Consider the following 18,716-nt stretch of genomic DNA (forward strand, 5'->3'; position numbering starts at 1 on the left):
AATGGGGAAAAGAAGAGGAAGCAGTGGTGCTTCCAGCACACTGGCTCCTTCCAGTGCTCCTAGCCACAGAGGGAACTACCATTAGGCAAAATAAAGGAAAATATAATATCCCCAGCCTCTCTAATCATCTTTCACCCTTTGAAAGTAGATCTCAAAAATACAAACAGTGTTTACTCAACAAGGAGAGATGAGTACTTAAAGTAGAGTGCACATATATAGCATTCAGACTTAGAAGCACAAAGGAAAGTTGAAACAGCAGAGGAGAAAGGATCTTTTACTCTGAGGCCTTCTCCAAGCCTCTCACACTCAGTCTTTCCTGCAGCTTGGCTGGCTCTCTGGTCTCTTTCTGCTTCGCTTGGGCCTCCTAATACTGGAGGCCTCAGCTCTCCTTTAGGGTCCTCACCAGGTTACGGTGTTCTTGCCACACAGTACTAATACTTCTCAGATGGCTTCTATCTCCCTTTCTCCTCAAAAAGCTCTCCCCTCAGAAATCTATCCTCTCAGATGCCACATAGGGCTCCCTCAGAGACAAAATGTTCTTTCTCCCCCAATCAGAACAGAGTGCCAAGTCCATAAGATGAGAAGATTGTGGGTCTACGCTAGTTGAGGAGTGGTGGTACCGCTGCTCTAGTCCTTCTCAGAATAAGGCAGATATTAGTAAAATGTGGTACAGAGACTGAAAGAACTGGCAGTCTTTCCAAGTATGATTTTGTATGTCAGGCTGAGGTGGAAACTGGAAGATTCTGCTGGCCTGCTGCGGCTAAGGTCCATGTAGGTTGACTTTTCCCCTTTTCTTTGTGCAGGTATGTAATCTGGTAGGGCTAGAGAGGCACAACCCCTTGGGCTTTGCCTCTTAGCCCAGACCTTGCAGCCTGAGACCTATGGAAATTAGTTTGTTAGGCCCAGACCGTCCCAGATCTGTTTGTTTATTTGGCTTTTTGTAAGCTACTTTGAATCCCTCAAGGGGAAAAAGTGGCTTAAAATGCTCAAATGAACAAACAAACCAACAAACATGAGATTAGAAGCAGCTTGGCTAGCTCTGTTTGGTATGCTTCTAAACAAATGTGAGCAGCTATTGGTTGTGATACTTGTGCTTAAGCACTCCTTGCCTTATTATTATGCATCTTTTAATTAAGATTCATATGATTAATCAACCAGCACTATATAGTGTGGGAGGCACTACTGCTAGCCCCAGAAAACAAGTCATCTTCTGATCTATTTACTATATTTTTATTCTACCCTTCCTCCAAGATACTCAAGGTGACTCCTCCCACATTTTCCCTCGTAACAACAGTGTGATGGAAATTATGCTGAGAGAACGTGACTACAGTGTCCCCTCTCCTAGTCCGACACCAACCATTACATTAAAAATTCAGATGGGAACTGGCGCTGCTAAAGATTGCATCAAGCAACTTTTTTCCCTACAGGAGGGGAAAGCTTGAACGAGTGGGTAGAGAGATCTTTCACTGGAAAACAAGGGAAGGGGGAATTTCAAAACCCCACCACCACCACTTGCTATTCTGCTCCCAATTGCAGTCTTCCAAGGATATTTTTCATTTTAAAAAAATGGAAAGAGAGACAGAACTCCATGTCATGTCTACTTTGGACCAAGAAGAGGCGGGAAGGTCAGCAGTTGATTTAGGGACTCATCGCAGGAGGTTGTTGAAAAGTCACCTGAGAAGATGAGATCACCAAAAGAAATAAATGTGGGCTTAACAACTCCTGAATGGAGCACAAAGAAGGTTACTATAGCCGGTGATAAAGAAATGGTTTGCAATTTAAGGAGAGTTAGAAGAGCACAAAATGTCAGGGACTGACATCAGACAAGTATTCATGATTTAATAGACACAAAGAATTCAAGGGGAAAAACAGACCCAAACTAAAAGGACAAAAAAAAAACCCTTTCCAACTAGCTGGATTTTGACATACAGAACTGAACAGCTTCCTTTACCAGGGATAGTGGTAAAAGCTTAAGATTCACAGAAACAAAGAAATGATTTCAGAATGAACAGCACAGAAAGGCTTCTCACACATTAGGAGGCCAGATTGTGAGCTGGTAAATCATGATCAACTCAACATACAGCTCTTCGGGATTCCATTTTATCAAATGACAGATACTGGCTATTGCTTTTCAAAAAGCTGACAGAAAATATGTCTCGGAGTCATCTCTTAGCAGGAAGCAATGCTCACATTCTAAAGGGTTCACCTGGTGAATAGGTAGGGGGCAAAAGAAATATATATGTTTCCCATAAGGAAAGGAATTGTGTCTTGGTCCCACACCAGATTTCTGATTGCAGCATGAAATCAAAAAATAGGTGACGGAGAACTGATTTTAAATATGAATAAGCAATTTGTTATGTACTGAAATATTATAGTTCCTGTAGAGAAGCCACAAGACTGCAAAACGATTAGCCCTGTTTGTGCCGGACACCGTTTTTCTTTTCCTGACTTCTAACCATGGGGTATTTTCACATGCTGGGTCTACTCAACTTCATATAACACAGGTGAAATTAGGGCTCAGATACCATACTTCTGAGCACAAGAATGGACTTTCGGGATCAAATGAAAGGTCCATCTAGTCTTGGGCTACATTTCAACAGGGGATCGTGGAACCTCTCAAACACTTGGCCACAAGGTGAGAGCAAGCATCAGTGTGCCACGGCATTTGTTCACTTATACGTGTTCACCAACATCACACTGATCCATCATTTTCTAGCAGAAGACTGAGATCATGCAGAACTGGCATATCATATTTCTCTATAGCAAAAAAAGTAGATACTTGCCAATGCCAATCTTTGCTTATTCAGAAGGAAGATGACAACATGAATCCACCAAATCATTCTAGGCACCCTGATTTAAACAGTCATATTTCTAGGAATTATTAATTGAATGTAAAATGCCTCTCTCTTGGTGAACAGGCCACATTAATAAACCTCTTCACACATTAAAATCAAAATAAAAAGGTTTTTTTAAACACTGCTTGAGAAAACAACTTTAGATCATGGACCACTTCAACCTAATGTTTTCAGTTGCTTGTCCTGTGAAAAAAATTACCTGTTTGTTTATCATTCAACACTTGGAGCTCATGGTTACTGGAAAAAAACAACAACAGTTTGGTGCTTTTTTCCCTACTACTTTATGAACTGGAATGTATTTCTTCTGCAGAAACAGAGAATCTGTGGGATAACATTTCTGATCTCCTAGAATCCTCTACATCTTCCTTAGCACAGACACCGTTAAGCCAGCAATCTACTATTCTATACTGGAATATTTAGTTCCTTGTCCTTGCGGTTATTCATTCATCTTTAAAATCTACAGCACTGTTTTCAGTCGAACCCTCCAGTTTGTGGAAAGTATTTTAAATTCTATTCTGATCATCCAGTTTACATCAAGCCCAAAGTGGCTGATGACGCAGAGAAACTAATAAAAACCCATCTGTAGTCTATTGCTGGAAAACACTGACGGTGCAATACTAAGCCAAGCTGCACCCTTCTAAATGGCGTGACATGGTTATGTCCATACTACACAATTCCATGCTCTACATGTCACCAATGTGAAATGAGGTTCAGGCATGTGGAAGTCACACTTCTGCTTCTCTAGCAACACTCTCATTCTCATAGTTTAACTTTCATCAGGTGTATCTGAAGGAGTGCCTATTCCCATGTTAACCTGCTGAGTGACGGCAGTCGTCATCATCTGAAGGCTTACTCCATTATCTGAAATATGTTGGGTGGCCATGCAAGAAAAGACTAGGGAGATTTGTCTGTCTCATTCCGTTGCCACCTTCTGTTAGCAGGTGAAGACTTTTTTTTGTTCATTTGGCATTCCCCCCCGCCCCCTCAGTGATCCATCCTTCCTGCCCAATGTTTTAATGGTTGTTTTTATAAGTATTTTAGCCCTGGTTTAAATTGTTTTAATGATGTATTGGGTTCTTTTTTGTTTTTTGATTGATTTTAATGGCTTTAAAATGTGATTCTACTATGTATGCCTTGGGTGCGGGCAGAAAGGCAAGGTAGGAATTTTTATAAAACAAATAACTGATTTTGTGAGGCTCCTCCCTCCCCGGTGCCCCCACCGGACGGCCTGCCATCCTGCCAGCTCTCCTGGCAGGTGTCCTCTGGCCTCAGATAAACAGGGAAGGGGGTTGCACCACCATGTTCCTTCTCTTGCCCTGGGAGTGACAGCATGTTCCTGCTGCCCCTCCCTGCAATCCTTCTCCGCCGTCACAGGAACCTGACTTTAAAGGCCTACCCTTGTCCCACCTCCCTGGATCTTCTCCCAATCGCTGCCCTGCCTCCCTGAGTGGCCCTTCTCCCAGCCTATCCGATGGGAGGACTGGTTAGACTCAGCAGTCTCCTGGCCCCACCCACTCCATCCCAGGTTAGGGCGTGGCATTTCTTCTGTTCTCTGCCTGGCTTGCCCCTGCAGCTTCTGGAGCCTCTCCAATGGGTAGCTTGGGGCTTGTGCCTGCCAGGCTTGTACTGACAACAATCTCCTGTGGGCCTGGCTGAGGTGGAGCTGCCTGGGAAACTACAGAAGAAGGGTGAGTCTGCTGGGTGGCTGCAGGCTGTTCCCCAGGGTTGTGCCTGGGCATCGGCTGCTGCTGGTCTAAGGGTAAAGGAGGCCTGGGGGTCTGCAGAGGCACCTGTAGCTGAGATACTGCCAGAGGCGGCGCTGCAGGGTCTGAGGATGGTGCCTACTGCTGCCAGGCTGGTGGGAGGGGTGGACAGCAGGACGGCAACACCACATAGATTTTTCCCCCTGAAGACCTTTTTTCAATTTTTCCAAAATAAAAATTAGATATTTTGGCGAGCAGTGAAAGATTCCTATGAAATATTCTGAATGAGAAAACATTTCACAGGAATTTTTCAGCACTCAGTTTTTCTACTACACATTTTGAGTGAGAAAACCTTGTCTTACAAAGTATTTCGCTCATTCTAGAGTGAAATACTTTGTAAGACAATGTTTTACAATTGTAAATTCCTATGCATATCCCTATGTATATTATTCCTATGTATATTATTTGACACATGCAATCTGTTTTCAAGGACACGTCATTTAAACATGAATAATTTTGGCTATAATACACTATAATAATAGTACATTATAAATGATTTCAATGTTATAAAGTTTATATTACCCAAATATTGCTAAAATTTACAAAAATAAAATATTAGTTGCTGAAATCATGTAAAGGATACATAAATAATAATAACAACATTCGATATATATACCGGCCTTCAGGATGACCAAACACCCACTAAGTGTAGCTTACAAAGTATGTTATTATTATCCCCACAACAAAACACCCTGTGAGGTGGATGGGGCTGAGAGAGCTAGAAGCTGTGACCGACCCAAGGTCACCCAGCTGGCTGCAAGTGGAGGAGTGAGGAATCAAACCTGGTTCTCCGGATTAGAGTCCTGCGCTCTTAACCACTACACCAAATGAGCCCTTGATGGTTATCAGAAATCAGTCACTAACTTAAGGCACCTTCCCTCCATCACTCAAAGAGGTGTCACCAGCCCACTATTTAAAAAACCATCCCTAGACAACAATGATGGGGCCAGTTATCACCCAGTCTCTAATCTGCCCTTTCTGTGCATGGTGATTGAGAGATCAGTAGCAGACAAGCATCAGGTCTTCTTGGATAACTAGTGCTCTGGACCTATTTTCAGTCTGGTTTCAGGCCAGGCTATGGGTTGGAGATGGCTCTGGTAGCTTTAGTGGGCAACCTATGACTGAATGTAAACAAAGGCCGTGCTTCTTCGTTGCTCCTCCTGTTTCTGTCTGCAGCCTTTGATACAGTAGACCATGCCATCCTACTGAGGCATCTGGAGGCAGAAGTAAGTAACAAGGGATGTGCCTTGGACAAGTTAAAGTCGTTCCTCATGGAACGGAGTCTGTTGGAGACCACTATGGAAATTATCTTGCAGGGTTCCACAGGGCACAATCTCCTCCCCCGTGTTATACAACCTTTAGGAGAAATCATTTGTAGCTAAGGAACAGGATGTCATCAATATGCAGATGACACACCTCTGTACCTTGCTATCCAAATCCCCCAGTGATACAGTAGAGATTTTAAATCGCTGCCTGAGTTGGCTGAAACCAACAAACTGAAACTGAACCCAGATAAGACGGAAGTGATGATGGTTGGTAAAGCAGAAATATTGAAGGAATTGTGCTCCCCATTTTCATTAGGGTTCAGCAGACCCTGGGGATTATCCTGGATCCAGCACTGCTGATACAGAAGCAAGTTAAGGCAGCTGTAAAAAAAAGGCCTCCCACAAACTCAGTCTAGCCAAAAAGATGGCCTCCTACCATGACTCCTACCTCCTATCTTGCATGAAGTTTCGGACTCGGTTGTCACTAGTACATGGATGACACCCAGTTATATCAGTTAATGGGCGGCCGGACCGGCTCTGTCCCAGATGTCCTTGTAAGACCCTTGGAGGCTGTATCTGGCTGGGTGAAGCACAGTCGACTGAAGTTGAACCCTGTGACGACGGAGGTCCTGTATTTGTATCGTGGGCCATTAGATTTGGGGATCAGGCTCCCAGACTTCGGTGGGATGCTACTGGTGCCTCCTCCAACCGTCAGGAGTCTGGGAGTGATACTGGATGCCTCCTTGTCAATGGAGGCCCAGGTTATAGCAGTGGCCCAGTCTGCTTTTTTCCATCTTTGGCAGACCCAGGACCTAACAATAGTGATCCATGCAATGGTCACCTCCAGATTGGACTGCTGTAACTCGCTCTACACATGGCTTTCCTTGGGTCTGATCTGGAAATTACAGCGGGTCCAAAATGCTGCTACACGCATCCTCACCTGTGTTCCGTTTAGGACACATATTACTCCCATCTTGCAGCAGCTGCACTGGCTCCCTATGGAGTTCTGGATAAAATTCAATGTGTTGGGTTTGACCTTTAAATCCCTTAGCGGATAGGGACCAGCATACCTACGGGACCGCCTCTGACTATATGTGCCCCAGAGAGTGCGGAGATCAACCAACAAACATCTACTGGTGGTCCCGGGCTCCAGGGAGGCTAGCCAGGGCCTTTTTAGTCCTGGCTTCAGCTTGGTGAAACTCTCTATCAGAGGACACGCGGGCCCGCCAGGATCTTCTATCGTTCCAGCAAGCCTGCAAGACTGAGATGTTCTGCCAGGCATATGGTTGAGGCCGGTCCAATAGTCATTGGAAAGCCTCCCAACCAGCCTCCTGTCAGGGGGCCATATGATCATCTGCCCCCTCCATATGACTTACCGCTGACTGAAATGCCTCTTCCCCCTCCTTTTTGCCCTCCGTAATTGGGCTGTGCTGTAAGGAAATGACTCAGAGGGACAGTTTGGAAAAGGGATAGGGGCTGTAGATTCTATTACTGTGTGTTTTCCATTATTATAAGCATGCCCCTACCAGGTAGTTTCCATGTCATTTAATATATCATGTCAAATTACTTATTTTTTGTTCGGCATTCTTTTCATCTCTGAATTCAGATTTATGCTTGTTTTTCACATTTCTGCTCTCCATACACTATTGTATGGTTTATTAAATGTCCCAGCTGTTGATCATATTGATTTACACTGTATAATCTGCCTTGAGACTCAGTGAGAAGGCAGACCATAAATAACATTGATATTGATGATGATGATGATGATGATATTCTGGTAGTCCTACCTTATTGTATTTTGAGTGTTTCTGTCCAAATAATATACTCTCTTTTGTTTACTACAGAATTTTCTACCTTCAGCTTTTTTTCTTACCTGTCAAATGGCAAAAAAAAAAAAGATTCATGTACTAAAGTAGTATAGGGTGCAGCAATTTGCATCTCTTTCAAGCATTGGATATATTTCTTCTCCAGCCCTGCCCTGCCCAACCCCTAAGTGTTTCCATGGTTTATAATGTCCAGAAATTTTACATCTCTAGATGACACTTCAATTACGGAACACTCTCTCAACAAATAAGCAACAGGCCGAGAATATGCTTCCATTTCCAGCATCAGCTAAAGACACACTTCCTTGTTGAGGCTGTTGATTGTGCGGCTTTTGGTGGAGAGGGCAGGGCGCAAGTTATCAAAATAAATAGACAAATCAGAATCTAAATTATCACTGTTACTGCTTATTGACCAGAATATAGCAGCTTACCTGTATAATGGAAGCGGAAAAACCCAATGACATCGATGTCTGAACAGAGAAGAAAAGGCAACAGAAAACTGAACAGTGAAGTGGTTCTGATCTGATGCTGTCACTTGTGAACTCCTTCAACCTACAACAGGCAAAACAAAACCAAAATTTTAACAAGTCACAAACTGGAAGTCACAGTGTTTGAAAAAGCATGTTTCATAGGATACTCTCTGGAGACTAGGATAATAGGACCACTACGACACCTTATAATCACTTAAATCTGCAGGAATAGCTGTTTCCTACCATTATATCTTAAAGAGGGATTTTAATGTTTTTTAGTGTTTTTACTGTTTAGTGATTTTAGTGTTTGTTCCCGGCATAAACAGTCCACAGCACAGTTTTTTAATAATTTGAAATTTTCTCCAACTCATTCTTTGTTGTCGTTATTTTATATAGCTATATCTTATGACACTCTATGGGCACTTCCATTATAATTGCTTCAAAATAGACCCAAGAGTCTTTTTTATAGATCCCCTCACACAGAAAAATTAAAAATACAGCCATTTCGAAGAGGTATATGCCACCATGAAAACCCCTAGTTATAACCAATGAAAATTTATCACAGAGACCCTTTCTGGGTGCTACTGTACACACACACATGCACACTGGATTTGACTCAAAGAACTGAATGGAACAAGTTCACAAAACATCTCTCTCTCTCTTTCCCACTTGCCAACCCTGGGCCCACTGAAAAGCATTTCATGGGTGCTGGGGAAATGGGAATAGTCAGATGTGACAGAGGTGGGGGCAACGAGAAGCGTGGGATCAGCAGAAATAACCCCTTCCCCCTTTCCCAAAGTATTGCATGAGCAGAGCAAGAGCTTGCATGAGGGTGGGGTGCATTTCCTGCCAATTCCCCCTTCCATACTGTATTTCCCCCACCTTTCCGTCCTGTTTCTGAAAGTCCCACAACCTCACACTGGTTTTTCAATGAGTACAAGGGAAAGTGTGAGAAATCTATTCAGTTAATTGGATCCATTCACTTGTTCCATCCACAGCTCATGGGAGGGGGGGGGTGCTTATCCAGTCCAACCCTGCTGCTCAATAAAAGACAAGAGAAAGGTAGAGCATTCCTGACAGCTGGCTGTCCAGCCCCAGCCTGAATACTTCCAGCAAGGAGAGCTCACCAGATGACTAGGTAATTGGTTCCATTACGGAGCCACTCTTACCCTTTGGAAGTTTCTCCTAACATTCAATTCTCAGCTACACTCCTGTAATTTAAGCCCATCAGATCTAGCACTTGCCCTCTTCCATGTGAGAGCATCGAAGGGAATTTCAGAGCATGTCTCCCCCTCCTTCTCTTCTCTGGACTAAAACATAAACAGATCCCTTCCTTTTGTTTCAGACCTCTATCTTTTCTGCCCTCTGCTGCACCCACTCCAGTCTGTAAAACTGTAAAACAAGGGTTGGAGGTCTCCCATCCGATTACTAACCAAGGCAGACACTGCTTAGCTTCTGAGATCTGATGAGATCAGGCTCACCTGGGCTATCCAGGTCAGGCCAACTTAAGTAATATGAATGGTCAAAAAGAATAAACAGAGATTCCTTTTTCTCTGTGATCTACAAAACTCTTAGGATCAGGAGAAATTCCAGCACTGTTTACAAATTTATCTGAAGAAACTTACACCATCAAATAAGAATACACTGTAAATCACAGATGCTTTGATATCACACTGTTCCTTACATTTCAGATGAGAGTAGCATCCCTTGGTAAACAGTAAATGCCAATTTGGATTCAGGCATTAAATGCTGGAAGCTCTCTAAGAGGAAGCAGGACATGGTGATGTACCTGCCCTCTGCCATATTTTTCTTGACCTTTCCCAAATACCCTCTTCATTAGCCAGCCCATGGAAGGCAGATTATAATTTTAGCGGTTTAAACTTCTCATACATATACATATATATGTAGTTTCAGGTAGGTAGCAGTGTCGGTCTATAGAAGAAGGGCAAGATTTGAGTCCAGTAGCACCTTAAAAATCAACTAGATTTCCAGGGTATGAACTTGATGAAAGGAGCTCTAACTCTCGAAAACTCATACCCTGGAAACGAAAACTCATACCAACTAGATTTCCAGGGTATGAACTTGACGAAAGGAGCTCTAACTCTCAAAAACTCATACTCTGGAAACGAAAACTCATACCCTGGAAACGAAAACTCATACCAACTAGATTTCCAGGGTATGAACTTGACGAAAGGAGCTCTAACTCTCAAAAACTCATACTCTGGAAACGAAAACTCATACCCTGGAAATCTACTTTGTCTTTAAGGTGCTACTCGACCCAAATCTTGCACGTATATTTTTGTTGTCCAGTTGCAACCGACATGGCAAACCCAGCAAGGGGCTTTCAAGGCAAGTGAGAAACAGAGGGAGTTTGCCATTGACTTCCTCTGCAGAATCTTCCTTGGTGATCCCCTGTCCAAGTACTAACAATACTTAGCTTCCAAGATCTGACGAGACTGGGCTACATCATGCCACCTTCCCTCCCCCCACACAGATGCTTCTGCCAAAGCCTTCTGATGCACTTCAGTTTGAAATCTGTAGTATGTTTATTAGAAAACACACACTTTTTATTTTTAGTGTAGCTTGCCATGTCAAAGAAACCCCGTGTTATAGAAATGCAAACATTCTGGTTTGGTGTAGTGGTTAAGAGCGATGGGACTCTAATCTGGAGAACAGGGTTTGATTCCCCACTCCTCCACTTGAAGCCAGCTTGGGGCAGTCATAGCACTTCAGAGCCCTCTCAGCCCTACCAACCTCACAGGGTGATTGTTATGGGAACAGTAATAACATACTTTGTAAACCATTCTGAGAGGGTGTTAAGTGGTCCTGAAAATGAAATGAAATCCGGCCCTCAAGTCAGAGTTGACTTATGGGGTTTTCATGGCCACAGACTAACAGAGGTGGATTGCCATTCCCTGCCTCTGCAACCCTGACCTTCGTTGGAGGTCTCCCATCCAATTACTAACCAAGACCGACCCTGTTTAGCTTCTGAGATCTGACGAGATCAGGCTCTCCTGGCCTATCCAGGTCAGGGCAGTTATCCTGAAGGGCGGTTTACATAAATCAAATATTATTATTATTTACAAACACATCACCTAGGGGCTAACATTTCATCAGTGCTGGTGGATTTTGTTGGCATATTAAAGGAGTCAAATCACAAGCCCATGTCCTGACACCTACTGTTGCCTTTAGTTTCAGCCACTATATTCTCCCACTGAATAAGCCTATGAAGAGTGGCAGGAACAAGTCACAAGTTTGTGTGGTGACGGGTCACCAAATGACTCAACTTGCTTTGCCAGCACCTTTCCCAGCTAGAGAATAGTGTTGATCTAAGTAAACCTGGTAACCTACGGTAATGTATTTTGCACTACTTTTTAAAATAACATTTGATAAGTGTTCTTGGATGACAAGAACTTCTTCACATCATAAAACCTGAATGCAAAAATACTAGATGATCTGGGAGGGGGGAGTATTTCAATAGTATGTCAAAAATGTACCATACATTTGGAAAGTACTATAAAAGTTATTTTAAAAGTCTATCATTAATACAGTCACTGCCTGCAGAGCTACAGACAATTCAGGTGATAGGGAGTTTTTATGCTATATGGGAAAGGAAGTCATAGGACCAGTGAACTCGGCAGTGCTTCATTTATCTGGTTTGCAGTACCCTTAGGGGGAAAGTCCAGAGTTAAGAAATAGCAAAAGACAGCCTGCAGGGCTGGCTGCACACTCGATACCTAGTATTCCTTAACTAATAACGAAACAGAAAATGGAGCCACTGGTGGTTCTAGAAAAAAAGTCAGAGTTCACAAGGGCTCACTTCAGAGTATCATAATCAATTTCTCCCCATTTCCATACTCAGTTTTCAAATTCTGAACTTTTTCCGGCAAGATGAAGAACTTGAATCCCAAGAGTGCCTTCTGTATTTTCCTTACTTCCTTCACAAAAGAGGAGGAGAATATAAAAATGTACAATCTTGATCAAGAACACTATCAGACAGCATGTGTATTTAACAGCAGGAGGGAAAGCAGAAAGACAGTGAAAGAAGAAAGCTGGAATACCGTAAGAAAACACTTTATTTAGAAATTATATCTAATTCTGAATGGCACCGTAAAGGATATGATTAATAGACCTGCAAAATGCAGCCAAGGACATAAAAGGATTTCTCTACAAACCTGAAGGAAGTCCCAGGTTTGCAGAAAAACCTGAAATATAAGCATCATCATCATCATCCTTCTCCTCCTCCACAGGATTAAAACTCCCCCAAAATAATAGAAATAATACCTATAGCTTTAAGAAATGAATGCCCCCTGAGATGCCAGTAGCCATTTCTGAGGTAGTTAGGCAACCACAACAATATTACTGAGCCTTCCAAGTTCTGTTTTTTGTAAAGCAAACGGAGGGGGGACACTCGGACATCAAAACAGCCCTGCAAAGGTCCTGTCCCCCTCCCCTATCTCCCCCCTGAGAGAGGAGGACTCGCTGGGGACAGACCTTGTAGCAACCACTGAAGACTCACTTTCACCACAACTAGGCACAACCTAGGTCAGCACTACATAACTAGAAGCTGCTCACCCACCGGCATCCAGAAACTCAGCTAGACTTTGCCAGGGGAGAGGCTGCCAAAAGAGGGAAGAAGGGAAAGCTGAAGTGCTTAGTTCTTGTGGCCCCTTCTTACATGCCCAGGGCAATGGCAATTGCCACTCTGAGGTCAGGAAGCAATTTTCCCCAGGCCTATTTGGCTAGGGATCCTGGAGGTGTTTTGCCATTTTCTGGGCATGGAGCAAGGGTCACTGTGTGTGTGTGTGGGGGGGGGGGTAGTTGTGAATTTCCTGCACTGTGCAAGGGGTTGGACTAGATGACCCTGGAGATCTCTTCCAACCCTATGATTCTATAAATCGGGGGGTGGGGAGCAGATAAAGATAGGTTGGCTGGTGGTTGGGAAGGAGAGAAGGAAGCAGGAAAAGGGGAGAGGTTATGGGATCTTTCAAATAGGGTTGCCAGCTCTGGGCTGGGAAATTCCTGGAGATTTGGGGGGGTGGAGCCTGGAGAAGGTAGGGTTTGGGGAAGAGAGGGGCCTCAGCAGAACAGAATGCCATAGAATCCACCCTTCAAAGCAGCCACTTTCTTCAGGGGAACTGATCTTTGTTGGCTAGGAGATCAACTGTAATTCCGGGAGATCTCCAGCTGCCACCTGGAGGCTGGAAACCCTACTTTCAAGATACCAATTATACAAAAATTAGCCATACAAACTTTCATGTGACTGAATTTTTATAGTCATAAAAAAACTGCTCTCCCAGTGGCTGACTGGCATCTGGTGTGATATCTTCAGTTAACATAATGATAAAATAATTTGGTTGTATTTCTCAAAACAATTGTGTATGTGTGTGTGTGTGAGAGAGAGAGAGATCTTGAAACGCCATTCTTATCCTCTCACCCTTCAAAGAATCATGCTATACACCAGGCCTACACATCTGTGACCCACTGGGCCTGGTTAACCACCCCTCTGCAGCCTACCAAGGTATCCCTCATTTGGGCAGTAACATGTGTATCATTTCTATTTCTTTTCAAGTTTGTGGGAGATGCAGCAGCCAAAGAAACCTGGAATATTCTTATTATGTACACCAAAACTAAAAAAAAAAACCAAAGGTTGCTAACTAAAAGTGAATAAAGAAATTAGCATAGAAGACTTTGCTACTGACCAGTATTTTAACCTGGAGAGGGGAATGGGAATCCATTAGGCAACTATTCACCATTGAGTAAATAAACTGTGCAATGGGTTGAAGGCACATGGGGGGGGGATGAAAACACGAGCAGGTAGACCAAACAGAGGTAGTTTGAGAGAAGAAAACGCTAAAGGGCATTCAGACCTCGAGATTACTGAAACTGTTAGAATTGATAGCTCCATCCACTTTTACAGGTCTCTCAGTGCCAGCATCTGCTGCTGCTGATGTACTCATCTTGCTAGATTCTTCTAATAGCAGAAAGGAGCAACGAAATCGATGTAACTTCCTTCACTGTAACTTTATTGTTCCTGTCTTCTGTTACCAGGACAGGATACAGTGGGTGGGTGAATGAGCGAGTGCTGGAACTCAGGAATCCATGAGTGCCAGTAGTTGTCATTCTTGAAAGCTAACACTACTGTCAACTGGAGGCTTCTACATATTTGTTGGACAGTTTGCTTGAAGTAGGGTAGTGTTTTTGAAGCTTCATCAAATGAAATAACCTTAGTAACTATGTTAGTACTTTTTTATACCTTACTTCTTCGAAGGAACTCATGGTAGCATGCATTGTTCTGCAGCCATTCTCCATTTTATCCTCATAATCTCCCTGTGATACAGGTTAGGCACAGAGAGTGTAATAAGTGGCCAAAAGTCAGCCAGTATTAAAGCATGAAACAGAAACATGTGTTGTGAATAACTAACTTTGCAAGCACTTCCTAACCTTTACTATACAATAACTAATAATGAACAACAATATATCAAAACAGATTTTTAAAAAGTATATTTCAGTGCAAAATAAGGAATTCATAAAGTGCAATAGTGTCTAAAAGTGCAAAGTACATTTCTGGCTGAAACTGTTACAGAGGCTCCCACTCTCATAACAAGTTGTTATACATACATCTCCTTTAAATCCACAGTTGATAAAAATGTAACCAATGTTAAACTAGTCCATCTGGACTTAGTCAGTAAATACTTGGACATAAAGTCCACAAAAATTAAAGTCCACAAAAAATAAGAATGTGAGACAAATGTAGCTCTGGAGAAAAAGCTGTAGCTGGCATGTAGGGTAGCCCCACGGTCCAACAGGTAGCAATCTTGTGAGCCTGTTTCAGTCAATACCTTTTTCAAGAAATTTGCTGAGTCATCAGTAATTCTTGCTATGCATGTCCTATGTCAGTTACATTCAACTGGCTGGCTTAAAGCATGGCAGATTTAAAATATTAAAGCATGGCAGATTTGAACCTCAGTGTCCCAGATCTTAGATACTCTTCTCAGGTTTTGGTTCCACCCACCCAAGCCAGAGTGCCCAGGCCCCTCCCCAGCCTGCTGCTGCGTGTCGCTTACATCCCCCTCCCACGCTTGTATCCTTCTCCACCAGCTTGTGCACTTGCCCATGTTCTCAACTTTATACACCACACTCACACATGCCCTTCCCTCAACACCACCAAACAGCACATCATGTCAGGAGCACATGTGGTGGAAGGGCTTGCAAGTGACTGGGTGGGCAGCTGTGAGAGTGAGTGGAGCGGCAACAACAGTGGGCTCCACCAGAAGTCCTGAGCGTCAGCTGCTCTTCCTCCTACAGAGGGGTTATGTTGGTCACTGCTAGACAGCCAGTGCGGTGTAGTGGTTAGAGTGCTGGACAATGATCAGGGAAACCCAGGTTTGAATCCCTACACCGTCATGGAAACTTGCTGCCTGGCCTTGGGCAAGTCATACATTTTCAGCCTACCCTACCTTACAGGGTTGTTGTGAGGATAAAATGGAGAGAAGGATGTAAGCCGCTTTGAGTCCCCATTTTGGAAAAAGGAGGAATAGAAATGAAATGCTTTCTCAGTGGCCGCTCCTGTTTTACAGAAAAGCCTTCCTGAAGTTGTTAGGACAACATCGACATTGCTGAGATTTGCATGAGTTGTGTAAGGCGGAGTTATTCAGGAGGGCTTTTTAACACTGACACCTAATAGGTTTTTCAGGGGATAGTTAGATCTGTTATTTCTTATGTTTTTCAATTGTGTCCACACATTTGTGCATGAATTTATTTATTATAATTCTAACTCACCTTGAGATAAGTTTTGGAGAAAGGCAAGCTTTAAAAAGCTTTTTTTTAATTAACCCATGAGCTTTTAAGGGACAACAGTATGAAATGCATGAAGTGGTGTTAATAAGGTAGAAGGTATATACATAGAGGATGATGTTTTTCTTAGTTCTTGTCAAATGACTCTCTTTAGTAGAACAGAAGCAGGCAACTCCTGCTTCAGACCTTGGAACCTAAGCAAGGTCACTGCTTGGCAGGGGGACCACCAAGGAAGACTCTGCAGAGGAAGGCAATGGCAAACCACTTCTGCTTCTCACTTGCCGTGAAAACCCCTTGCAGGAGTCACCATAAGTTGGTTGTAACCTGACGGCACATACACACATACGTTAACTCCTGGCAGGCAGTCCATTCTGTTTGGTCACCAAACAAGAGGGAAAGAAGAGATAATCCCCTCCAGTCCTGGCCATACCGTAGTTCGTACCACTAAGTTAAGCACAACCCTTCTCTCCTCCTCCCAACTACCCACCATTTTGTTTCTGGCACAGCAGCAGCTTAACAAGTAGACATTTTTTTCGGTAACTTTGTCTGCCCACACAGAACAACTTTTCACACCAATGAAGCCAAAATGCAAGAAGAAACCGTAGCGATTCCTAGTTTGCAAGGCATAGCTTGTCAATTAAATCAAAATGGCTGGTCTTAACCACAGTCTTGAAAACAGAAAAAAAACCCATTTGCTTAATAGATACAGCCAAGCACACACAACACCCTAAGCTTCCACATATTTAATGGCTACCTTGAAAGAACTTTCATTTATGCTGTTAATAGATGCTGGGTCTTTTTCATGCTTAGGCTAACAATCTAGAGTGTTACAGGTCCTATGGCAACTTTATAGTGACCCCAAATTGTCCAGCTTGTTATTCCTAGCCTGAAAATTCAGGATTACAGTCCATTTTAAGAGATGTAGTGATTTTTCTTCCCAGCAAGATGCCTTTCAACATTTCAACTTCCAGAACAAAGAAATCTGACTGAAAAGAGCATGTTCTAACAAATGAAACAGTTGAATTTCTTCAAAAAGAGCCTTGATCTTTCCAATGATTCAGAGAAACCCTACAGAACTATCACTAATGCTTCTTTTAAAAAAAAGTGTGTGCATCAATGAACACAGCACATTAAATTGTGTCCGGGAATCTGTACAGATTTCTTTGCACTAGGCCTAGCAAAAGGGAAAGAGGAAGACCATATTTAACTCATGCCTGGAATTTCTTTATCCCATTTCTGCAAAAAAATATTCAAGGTGACTGACATACAAGCTAAAGCAGTAAGAAACATAATTCAAAAAATAATTAAGCTAAAAAGTTATGAAAATTATAGACCATATGCAACTATAGACCATATGCAAAATAAAAAGCTTGGTAGAACAAGTCTTTTATAACTAAGCTTCTGCATTGTAATAGGAAAAAATAGACGGGAGAGACCTGTTGAGGGACAAAATTCCATATATGCAGAGACACAATAGAAAAGACTCTGCCTTGGGCTGCTGCATCTCCCCTATGACTGGGACCTGGGATAGGTATTTTCAGGCAGAGGTTGGATCCAAGGATGAGGCAGTAGAAAGAAGCTCACTTACTGCAGTTCCACTTATGTAAGCGTTAAATATACTGCAATAAAGACCAGGAAGAACCAGCCAATAATTATGTACAGTGTCTTGCACAAGCAGAAATCTAAGTTGAGATACATTAAGTTTAACTTAACACGAATTGCCAGTAGTCTTGGTACCTGAGTTTGCACAAGGGTCTACCATACATGGAATTCTTCCGCTGTATCCAACTTGGCTCCAGTTTATATATGAGGAAAAAGAGATTCCCTAATATACAGAAACCCTGACCTGGAAAGCCCAGGCTAGAAAGAATTCATCATGTCTTGGAAGCTAAGCATGATAAACTCTGGTTAGTACTTGGATGGGAGACCACCAAGAAAGTCTAGGGTTGCTATACAGAACCAGTCAATGGCAAACCACCTCTGAATGTCTTTTCCTTGAAAACTTTATGGGGTTGCCGTAAGTCAGCTGTAATTTGATGGCAAAAAAAATAAAACAAAATATATACACAATCTCCAAACACTTTAGGATAACACAGTGAGTGCTGGTGATCTAGTATATACATTCTGTACTACTGTAATTTCCAGATAGTCTTCAAAAAGTACCGTGTCAGAGAGGAATTTCTGTGAAGTTGAAGCCCGGTGAAGGTGGTATGAGTCTCATTTTCCATGAAAGAATGCAGCTGGTAAAACAGATGTAGTAATAGGAAAAGGTGTGTGTATTATGGCTTAAAATCTTTAATTCCCAGGCACACCCTAGAGTAATTCATCAAATTTATTCTTAAAAACACTATAGATACATAAGCATGTATACAAAAAAATAATGAAAATGATATATTCATTTGGTACACTTTGCTGGAAGCCAAGTTACTAAACAAATAAAAAGCCCTTCAAATTTAAAGCACAGGATTATTCAACAAAGTTTCAACCATGGGCATCTTCACTATAATGTATGAATTCCGTCATAACGACCATTATAGACACTGATAATGTCACACACAGCTTTTCAGCCCAACTCACAGCATAGATCAAGGCTGCACAACTCAAGTTAACATGGAGTTACTCTACACAAGACGCTTGTTGGTAGTGTAGGGAGAAACAATGTTAGCTGGGAAGCGTAGTTTTAAAAGACAGAGCCTGAGGAGATTACTCCTCAGAGAGTTTGTTAATTTCATCTTCGCCTCCC

The sequence above is a fragment of the Eublepharis macularius genome, chromosome 2 (genome assembly GCF_028583425.1).
Source record: "Eublepharis macularius isolate TG4126 chromosome 2, MPM_Emac_v1.0, whole genome shotgun sequence".
NCBI classification, from domain to species: Eukaryota; Metazoa; Chordata; class Lepidosauria; order Squamata; family Eublepharidae; genus Eublepharis; species Eublepharis macularius.